Source organism: Sinocyclocheilus anshuiensis, unplaced genomic scaffold (genome assembly GCF_001515605.1).
Source record: "Sinocyclocheilus anshuiensis isolate Anshui unplaced genomic scaffold, SAMN03320099.WGS_v1.1 scaffold3082, whole genome shotgun sequence".
Lineage (NCBI taxonomy): Eukaryota > Metazoa > Chordata > Actinopteri > Cypriniformes > Cyprinidae > Sinocyclocheilus > Sinocyclocheilus anshuiensis.
Genome location: NW_015538182.1, coordinates 47,578 through 58,922, shown reverse-complemented (window position 1 = coordinate 58,922; position 11,345 = coordinate 47,578). Strand labels below are relative to the sequence as shown.

The 11,345-nt window shown below is 37.5% G+C and overlaps 1 pseudogene; it reads right to left on the bottom strand.

Annotated features, from left to right (window-relative positions):
- Positions 1–1,631: 1,631 nt before the first annotated feature.
- Positions 1,632–11,345, bottom strand: part of LOC107683717 (kinesin-like protein KIF20B) — a 33,051-nt pseudogene continuing 23,337 nt past the window's right edge.

The window sequence follows — 11,345 nt, the reverse complement described above, 5'->3', positions numbered from 1 at the left end:
CCTCCTCTGTTACCGCCTCCTCCGCACCACCAGAGGGAACCGTCTCCCGAATATTAGCCATTCCCATTCGGACTCCAAATCCCATCACCCCTCATGCCTGGGACTGATTAATCATCCACACCTGCACCTCATATACACACACACATATAAACCACTCACACACACAGACTCTCTGCGAAGTATTGATTTGCCCTGGCTGTCATTTCCGAGCGTTATACCCGTGTTTGGTTTTCTGTGCATCTGTTATTGGACTGTTTCCCGTTACTCTGATTGTTATCTGCCTGCCCCGACTTGGATTGTTTCCCCTGGACTCTGATTGCTTGCCCCGATCTCCGATCTCTCGCCTGGTACTCGACTCTGTCTCAGCCTTGTCTCTGCTGTTCTACCTTGCCGACCCTGTATTGTACCTTGCCGGTATTTGACCCTGTATTGTCTGACTATTCTAATAAAGCTTCAAATGGATCCACACGCTTCTGACTCGTCACAACACACACATACACAAAAATTATCACACTGAAAAATAGCAACCACCGCAAATAGCAAACAGATCAAAACATTATAATATCATAAAATTATATTACAAACACATAAAAATAAAACAAAATAAATAGAACATAAAACTAAAACAGTAAATATACTGTATACAGTAATTATAACTTTTACTTCTACAAGCCTTAATTTTGCATTCTAGGCTCATTTTGAGCACAAGTACCTTCTGCAAATGTAATTGTTGCAAGTGTAATAGTTTAGTTGATTATTTATTCACGGGGTGTAGCTTGATGATAGCACTGATTGTAATAGTGCTCTGTTCAGGTTAAGTTTTTTTTTTTTAATATAGTAGCAGCATGCAACCAAATTATCAGTGTGCCCCTTTATTGGTGAAAATCACTGCACGGTTTCTGTGGTAACCAGATTATGTTGGTCTGACTTTTTGCAGGGTATTTGCTGGGTGGTGTTGTCGTGCAATAAAATGGAGACATTTCCAGGGACAGGACACCAAAAACCAGGACTGTCCCCAGAAAATGGTGATGTCTCAGAGGACATTCACTGAATGTGTTATCGAGCACAATAAAGACAGCACACTTTTAAAACCGAGTGCCACAAAGGAAGTTGCAAATGCAAACAAGCACAGTTGCTACAGCGATGACATGCAAACACACAGACAAAAAAAAAGTTTGATTTCAATGTCACATCTATTTCACCTCGCAAAGTGAGGAGTGTGTTAGTGCAGGTGTGACCTGTGTTAGCGTAGAGTGCAGAGATCAAGAGGTGGAGATAAAATGTATTACTTACTCTTCTCTTATGACAGCCACCCTCCATTTACTGACAGAAGAAATAAATGACTATCATACAACAAGCTGACCCCAAACATTCATCTGGAACATTCTCTTCATCCCCTTCACCTTGATTGTTTGCAACTGTTTTCCTCACCGGAGGCTTTTTTAAAGGATATATGAAATCCAACATCAAGGGACAGTAATGCTATGAGCATATTGAGCTAATATTTCTCTCCTAAGCATAAGAAATGCAACCCAAATGATATCTGCTTTTAAGCATTTTTTAATAAACAGCATTTTGTTTGTTACATAACCACAGGAAATTTAAAAAGGCATTAAAAAAAATTTGTACATTTCTAAAATATTTACAAACATTTCCAGTGTTAATGAAACAAATATGAACTGTTCAACAACATTTAGGTATCAAGCAAACAAAATATATGACAATTTAGAAGAACAAAAAACTTTAATTACACTTGGCCATCAAATTAATGTTTGCATTATATCTTTGCAGTTCTTGTTCTGAGTTTTCTCTTGATTATGAGATGATCGCTCTCTTTATTATCATCACTGCTTCCAATGATCTGTAAAATGATTTAATGAATTTAACACTCATTTACCTGACAGCATTGCTGCATGGCATTAAAATTTTTTTAACACATTTTTAGGACCTGAACAAATACATTTTAAACTTTACCTCCATACCACATCTCACACACACACACACACACACACATGTCTGGTTTGCTATCCTTGTGGGGACTCTCCATAGGCGTAATGGTTTTTCTACTGTACAGACCTTATATTCTATTGCCCTACACCAACCCTACACCTAACACTACCCCTCACAGGAAACTTTGTGCATTTTTAGATGTTCAAAAAACTTAATTCTGTGTGATTTATTAGCTTGTTTACCCATGGGGACCTCAATTTAGGTCCCCACCGTGACACGAGTCCCCATGAGTCTGTGTGTATTCAGGTTTAAGTCCCCACCAGAATAGAAAAACATGTACACACACACACACACACATACCAGTACACACACACTCACACACACACACACACACACACACTTATTTCAACTATTTCTACATGTCAAACTTAAACATATGAAAGAACATTTCATAAATATAAATAATGACATAAAAAAATTAATGTAGCACAACTGAGCTTTTTTTTTTCTTTCTCCAAAGCATGACGTTACCAGGGTAATGTTATTGTTTTGATAAAGCATGAAACTTTTCAGCAAGTATGCTTTATGTATCATTTTATCATTTTTAGTACATCTAGTGCCCAGATGTTCAGGTTACTCAAACAAACAGAGCAATGATTTAGCACCATAGAGCCCAATGTTCAATGAAATCAAATATAATGTCTTACTTCTTAATTTACTCTGCATAATAAGTTGGGATTATAAAAATAGTATTAAAAGTATTAAAGAGTATTTAAAAATGTAGCACTGGAAAAATTAAAACAATGATCAACTCTGTTTTTTTTAGGCTTAAGCATAAAAATGTCATATAGTTGTCAAAACATTATCTCTAACACATGATATACTTCTCATTCATTCATTCATTCATTCATTCATACATATGATTCACTCTTATGTGACTAACGCACAGGAAACACCACTTACAGGATGATAGGGTATGTCCAGCGGGGAGGAAACATGAGTCTTGAAGAGCTTTCGTTTGGATCTCTTGGGTTTGTTGTTTTCAGAAGGATTCAGCGGTTCAGGGGATTTAACATTCACCATGCTTATGATCTTTTTGGCTGAGGATAGAGTTAAAAGTTGGGTCATGCTGAGATACAGTATGAAACAATTTTGGCAGAGAGCTCCAATCAATGCCATTGACTGAGTGTCAAAGTAAGAGACAGAGCTGACCTTTGCTCCCAAAGAGGGTTGGAGAGCTCTGGATAAAGTCACCAATCTTTTTCAGGGCTCCGTCTTTTTTCCCTTTCAGGCTGGCTGAGCCTTTCTGCTTTAATTGACTCACCTTTTTCCCTTGCACTGTGGGAGTCTGGTGAGGTGCAAAAATACAGAATACAACTAGCTCAGCATATTATCAAATAAACATTACAGAGAAAGACGTGAGATGTCACAGGTGTATTAATGGACAGAAAGTCACCTCAATAGACTGCATGTTTTACCTGTTGTTCACCTTCAGCCGTCGGTTTTTCCGATTTTCTGATTCCACAGAGCTCTAGAATAACAAACACATATAACACAAGTTATATGATTATGTGTTGCATTATATGTATGATGACCAAGTTAATGTGTTAGCACAATTGATTAATGTTTCATTGTTCATTTTTTAAATGTCTTGCAATTTGACAAGGCTTTCTAAAATAGACTGGAACCTTCAGAGTTTACTGCAACTAATTATAGCTGCAATACAGAGACATTTTTTATGGCTAATTTATTTATAAATTAATCCCAAAAGTAAACACATTTGCATTATTTTTCTTGTGAAATGTAATCATTATCATGACATTAGAATGTTTAAATGATCTTTCCTTATCAGGGAACTGAATGTGTTAACTATGGAAAAAGTATAATGATTAATCATGTTGGCATATTTTAATAAATTAATAGGATTAATTATATGTATTATAAAATGTAAATTAATGTATAGTATGGAAATGAATGCAGGACTAGTTAAGGGTTCTGACCAGTGAATTTCCACAATTTTTTAAATTAATTTTTCAGTCATTTGTGCTGAAAATCATTTTATAGATATTGTACTCACAAAGAGTAAATTCTAACTTGAGAAATACTTGAGAACTGAGCATAATGAAAAAAGGGGAAAGACTATGGAAACTTTTCATGACATTTCCAGATGTGAAAACTCCCACTTTTGAAATTTCCTGACCATGGGAACCTTTCATATTTTTGATTGCTTAGAAAGCACAACAAAAGGTTTAGACATGGTGTCTGTATACCTCCAACTCTGGGCTCTTTCTCTTTCTGGCTGTACTTCTGAGTTTTTTCGTGACATACTCTTCTTCTCCTGGTTTCCTGACATTCTTTCGCTCAGGTTTAAGTGGTGTAAAATAGTTGCCTTCATTCTCTGTCTTCACCTTTGATGTCTGTTTGGGATGGTCAACTTTCTGGGTAACAGCTTTACAAGAAACAGACAAATCATCTTTTTCCCTTTGTAATTTCACAATGGTATCCTGCTTCTCAGCCAGCTGCTGCTTTAAAATGTCCTGTAATCAGTATGCAGGGAAGTGAAGAAGAAAAAAATATTATGTTAAATAATAAATATTATATTAAAATGTTCTAATATTATACTAGCACTATCATCAAACATTGTTACTGATTTAAAGCATTTTAAAATCCTTCAGTTTGCTTTAATTCGCAATGGCCTAATAATTCAACATCTTAACTATTGATAGGCTGTTACATTGATCAGAATGATCAATGAGGCATTATTTAGTCATTCAGAAATAATTAGGCTTTGGCCAATAACATTCCTCAACTTGCCAAATAAAAATGGCCATTCCACTCAGTGTCAGTTTTTAAAAATTCAAAATCAGAGTAGTGCAATTTTAACATTTTTGATGGACTTTGAGCAAATACGGTATAAAAGAAGTTGAATTAATTCATTATTGTACCAGCCAACCTGCTCTCTAATAGTGGTATCAACCATTCAAAAAAACACAGTAGCTGATACTGATCTAGATTACTTCTTGTATATACAGTATATTAGCAGTAGTGCTCAGTAAAGTGCAGATGGAGAAGATGCATAATCAAATGAATGCTGTTTAAAGCACTATTCAGATGGACATCATTGAACTTGTATCATATCTTGCACTAAGGTGGCATGTCAAATAAAAAATAGCCCAACTTTTTAAAATCGTGTCTTGAGACCTCTACATCCTGCTCCACTGCGTCATGCTTTTGCATGCAAAAACATGTCTTATATGATCCTACCTGTACTAGATGACTAGTGGTTCAAGAAAATAGAGTTTTGCACATTCCACTCTTCTGCAGTGATATTACTGTCCTGCTGTAGTCCTGTCATTCCTCCTGTTGGCAGGTCACTCGGACCACAAAAATGATATTAACTCAGAAAACTGCTGCGTAAATAAATTACTACTCAGAACTAAATCCTGCCCTCAAGCCTGTGAAAAAGAAAATAATGTGGCAGGGAGAGAGAGAGAGATGGAAAGCTGATCCTATTACCAGCTCCAGCTGCAGCTGCAGCCTGTCCTGTTGGTCACCCTCTAGTTGCCTTGCTGCCTGAGCCACTTTCCTCATGGCTGCTCCATCCAGCCCCTTTTCCTGCTTATCATCTGCCTGCTCCTCATTAGGCTGATTTATTTTTTATTTTTTTACTGCTGGCAAAACCCAGTTGAGGAAAAGTTGGAGGGATCATAGACTTCCTTACCTTTGTGTTTTCTGCAGGTCTGCAAGCTCTCTGTTCTTCCTGCTGAGGTTCAACCGAGACACCAACACTTGGTTTCTGATACATCTCCTGCAGTTGTGCAAGATCTGAGAAGAACAGAGATGTCTGAGCTTAGCTTCAGTTACAGGTGAGACAGGTGAACTGAACAGTGTAACGGAAGCAGTGTTACCATGACACCAGAATTTCAGTATATGATACTAATCATTTACATAATCGTAAAATTTCAGTCTTCAGTATCAAATAATACTGATTGGTGCTCAAGAAACTTTTCTTATTATCGATGTTGACAAATTTGTTGCACTGCTTAATATTTGTGAGGAAATCATATTTTTTTTTCAAGATTCTTTTTACAGCCACACACAAAATAGTAGTGTATATATGAACAAAATTACTAGTAGTGTATATATTAACAAAAACTATTTACTTTAAGTAAACAGTCAGTGAAGGACAAATAAATAAATTAAAAGCAGTGTTTTTAAGGAAAAGTGTCCTTTTCCTTGTAAATATTGCTGTTTGATTAGTATTAAATGTAGGAGATATAATTATAGAATATAAATAAAATGTGTTCATATAAATTAATAAATTTAGAAATAGAAGATATAAAAATAATTATTACGTTTAACAATCATTTAATAGTCATAAATGATACATTTAAATTAAAAATAGAGAATTAAAAAGTCAATATTGCTGCTTAATTAATATTAACATATTATATTAATATGAGTAATAAATGAATACAGTTAATACTGAAAGTCTGGCATCTTTTTTTTCTTGTATCTACTTGGCATTGAAGTAACTATATGTTTTGAATTCCCCAAATTGAATCTTGCTGACTTCTCACAGTATGTTGTCTAGCAGAGATTTATACGAATTACAATTAGAACAGACTCCTTCAGCTATGGATTCAGTCTCATTCAGTTTGGCCTCCAGCAATTCCTCCTCATCTGTCTGTGTGCACTTGTTATTTAAGTTACCACACGTCTCCTTAATCAGCTTCTGCTCTGCCAAAAGATCTGCAAACAAAATCTTACTAGGGACAAAACGTAAGCCGATTTAGTTGGTACTGCGGGAAAAAGGGGTTTAAATGAAAAGATAAATAGGTTACCTTGACAGGTTGTTTGGAAAGGCTGTATGTTTTCCTCTTCTATGACATGGTTAGACTTCACCTGTGAGTGAAAAGATGTAGAATAATCCAGCATTTAATACCTGATAACATAAACTGAACAAAGCTGAGAGAAAGAGCAGCACTCACAGTCTGCTGTGGGTCAATAGATTGCTCTGTACAGCTCAAACTGTGTCCAGCCTGATCCCTCAGCTCATTTGCTTCACATAGCCTCTGCTGAAACATTTTGTTTTCTTCACTTAAGATCAAAATCTGATGGAAAAAAAGGATTGTTTAAAAAAACCCGTTTAAATCACTTTTAGAGCACTAACAATGGACAAAAGCAGTGATTTTTCCAACCTGTTTCTCTAACTGTTCTTTCTGCATGTTAGCCTCACATAATTGATCTCTGACATCAGATCGCTCCCTCTCCACCTGCTGCAAATTGCAACTCAAGGTCTTGATTTTATTACGTCCATCGTTCACAAGTTCTCGCAACCTATATAAAAGGACCAAGAGATCACTAAAACCAACTACAAATAAACAGTTGAAAAGAATGAATAGTAAGATCTAGTGAATATAAAATAAGTCACTGACTCAACAGAAATAAGGACCTACTTCTTGAGTTATCAGAAAGTTTGGATGAGAAATGAGAACTTACTTCGAAAGCTCTTGGGCTTTAGTCTCTAGTTCTTTATGAGCTAGATCTTTCTTCATCGCAGTTATTCTCCGTTTGGCCTTGTCTCTTACCTCAGAGATCTCATTCTCTACAATTGTTCTCACTATGTTCTGAACCTCCTCGTGCTGGTTCAGTTTGCTCAGCGTTTGAATGAGTTTGTCCTGCAGTTTTTTCCAACAATCATCTCTGGAGTCTTGATCTTGTTCTTCTATCCTACCCTGCTGATGATTCAGAACATTCAGCTCTTCCAGGAGCTCAGAGTTGCTTTTTATTTGGGCCACAACAACCTTTTGAGCTTCATAACAGCTCAGGAGAATCTGGTACTCCTTTGCCTGTGCATCACGCTCATATTGAAGCTGACTGCAGAGTTCCTCCAGCTGGCACATGTTTGCTCTGGTCTGGCTATTTGGGCCACAACAACCTTTTGAGCTTCATAACAGCTCAGGAGACTCTGGTACTCCTTTGCCTGTGCATCACGCTCATATTGAAGCTGACTGCAGAGTTCCTCCAGCTGGCACACGTTTGCTGTGGTCTGGTTGACCTCTTGCTCAAGGTCATTGATCTGTCGGCTCTTCTCATGAGACAACTCCACCATCCTCTTACATTTAGCCTGTGTTTTGTCATGTGAGAGCTGGCGGGCACTGAGTTCCTCACGCAAGTGATTCGAAAGCTCTTGGGCTTTAGTCTCTAGTTCTGCGTCTTTATGAGCCAGATCTTTCTCAATCGCAGTTATTCTCCTCTTGGCCTTGTCTCTTACCTCAGAGATCTCATTCTCTACAATTGTTCTCACTATGTTCTGAACCTCCTCGTGCTGGTTCAGTTTGCTCAGCGTTTGAATGAGTTTGTCCTGCAGTTTTTTCCAACAATCATCTCTGGAGTCTTGATCTTGTTCTTCTATCCTACCCTGCTGATGATTCAGAACATTCAGCTCTTCCAGGAGCTCAGAGTTGCTTTTTATTTGGGCCACAACAACCTTTTGAGCTTCATAACAGCTCAGGAGACTCTGGTACTCCTTTGCCTGTGCATTACGCTCATATTGAAGCTGACTGCAGAGTTCCTCCAGCTGGCACATGTTTGCTCTGGTCTGGCTGACCTTGTTTGTCCTGCAGTTTTTTCCAACAATCATCTCTGGAGTCTTGATCTTCTATCCTACCCTGCTGATGATTCAGAACATTCGGCTCTTCCAGGAGCTCAGAGTTGCTTTTTATTTGTGCCACAACAACATTTTGAGCTTCATAACAGCTCAGGAGACTCTGGTACTCCTTTGCCTGTGCATCACGCTCATATTGAAGCTGACTGCAGAGTTCCTCCAGCTGGCACACGTTTGCTGTGGTCTGGTTGACCTCTTGCTCCAGGTCATTGATCTGTCGGCTCTTCTCATGAGACAACTCCACCATCCTCTCACATTCAGCCTGTGTTTTGTCATGTGAGAGCTGGCGGGCACTGAGTTCCTGACGCAAATGATCTGCCTCCGTCATTAAGGATTCAATAGATTTGGACTGACTGCAATACTCTGCTTGATGTCCCTTAATCAAAGTTTTGGCTGCATCGAGTTGTTTTGAAAGCTCATTGGCAATCTTTGTCTGAGTGCTCAATGCCATCTGGAGAGTTTTGAGCTTTGAGCTCATCTCACTGGCCGCTTGCTGCAGTACATGTAACTCATTGGCAAGAGCCTTGTTCTCATTTGTGACTTTGTTGACCTCTGCTCTCTCCATCGCCACAGTAGCTTCATGTGCATGAGTCTGCTCTGCCAATCTATCAGAGAGATCACACACTTTTTTCTCAAGTGAACAGCGCTCAAGTTTAAGTTCATTCAGCTGCTCATCTTTCATTTTCAGTTCTTGCAGAAGCTGTTGAGTTTCTTGACTTGTCATTTCCTCCCCTCTAGGTTCACCATCTTCATTCAGCATACACTTACAGTTGTTTCTGAAATTTAGGATTTCTTCTTTGATATTATTAATTAAGGCCTGCTGTACATTAGGAAAGAAAGAAAAAAAACATCAATACAGTCCAAATGTATAACTAAATGTATAAGTAAAATAAGCCTAGTATGAGCTACTTTCATGGTGTTTTTAATGTCCTTTTTCGATTTTGATGTACTCATCACGATAAACCCTTGTTTGCTGAAAAGACATGTGGCAAGATACTTAAATTCTCCTTTTGTGTTCACAAATAAAACCAAAAACTAACAATATACAGGTTTGAAATTAAATAAGTTAATGACAGAATTGATTTTCAATCAGTCTCACTTGTAGATCACCACTCTTAATCACCATCACATTCCTTGGTGTTCATATCTCTGAGGATCTTTCCTGGACCCTCAATACCTCCACTCTTATCAAAATGGCACAACAGCATCTTTATTTCCTTAGGACGCTAAGGAAAGCTCACCTGTCCCCCCACATCCTGTTGAAATTTTACCACTGCACTATTGAGAACATCCTAACAAACTGCATCACAGTGTGGTACGGCAACTGCACTGTCTCAGACCAGAAAGCTCTTCAGCAACTGCCCAATACATCACAGGTGTTCAGCTACTCTCCATCAAAGACATTCACCACATACGCTGCCTAAAGAAGGTGAGAAGCATTATCAAATACTCCTCTCACCCCAGCCACAGACTGTTTACTCCACTCCCATCTGGGAGATGTTATAGGAGTCTTCGCTGCCGCACCAGCAGACTCAGGAACCGTTTCTTTCCTTCAGCTGTAGGGATGCACAATATTAGATTTTTGCCAATATCTCATTTTGGCTCGATAGCCATTAGCCTTTTGTTTTGAAACAACACCAACTCTCTCCTGTGCAGAAATTATAAACAAATTATTTTGAATTTTGGTTAGTTTTGAGCAAAAACCTATTTCTTAGAACTAATAAACTTTATTAAAGTTTTTTTAATGAGTATATTGAAAGCTTTGAAAATAACTATAATAAAATCAATCTCTGCTGTTTTTTGTTATTTTTTTACCTTAACATTTTATTTGTGTATTTAACATTAATAGATGGTCTAAAGCAAAAGAGCTGTAAAAATTCTAAAAATATTTTAGAGCTCCTTGTATTTAAGTTTTCATAGTCCATTTGAAAAAAATATATTACATATTAATAAATCTGTATATATTAAATTATTTAATAGCCTATACACGTGTCATGTTCGTGATTTTTATTCGGGTAAGCTATAGTTTCTGACCTTTAAATCAAAACAGACTTGTTTGTTTATACTGCTTTATTTATACAGAAACACAAGTATCTTAATGTTATTTGTGTATTTTACTTTCATTTTATTACAAGTAGGCTAACTGCTGCAGGCGACTGTTTACTCTATTGCACACCGGACGTGTCATTCTGTAGGCTATGTGCATTCTCAAATTAAATGCGGCAATCCAAAACTGTGAATGTAATCATCATACAGGCAAATGTTCGCTTCAAGAATGACCGCACTGCTGATGTGATCGCTAGCACACCCTGAGCACATGTGAGCTATTCGTTTTATCGGCTCGGCATACATTTTTTCAAATCAGCCAATGCCGAATGTTTATATTTTAAGCCTTTATCCAGCAGGGTCTGGTTGCAGACTTGCACTTGCACTCTCAGACTTACACTTTCAGACACTTGCGCTTCCGCAATTGACGTCACTTGCAGTCTTTATTTTTTATTTTGTGCTATTTATTGATTTTTTTTTTTTTTAATCTCTCAACATTTTACAGCAGTAGCCAGGTGGTGAAGACAAGAAAAAAAAAAAAACTAAATTACAACGTCACTTGCAATCGCCACTTGCACTCTCTGCTACCTGCGACGTCACTTGCAATCCACACAAATCGTGCGTGTTGCCAATGGAGACAAGACGCTGTGGTGGTGATTTAATGATTAAAACTAATTTA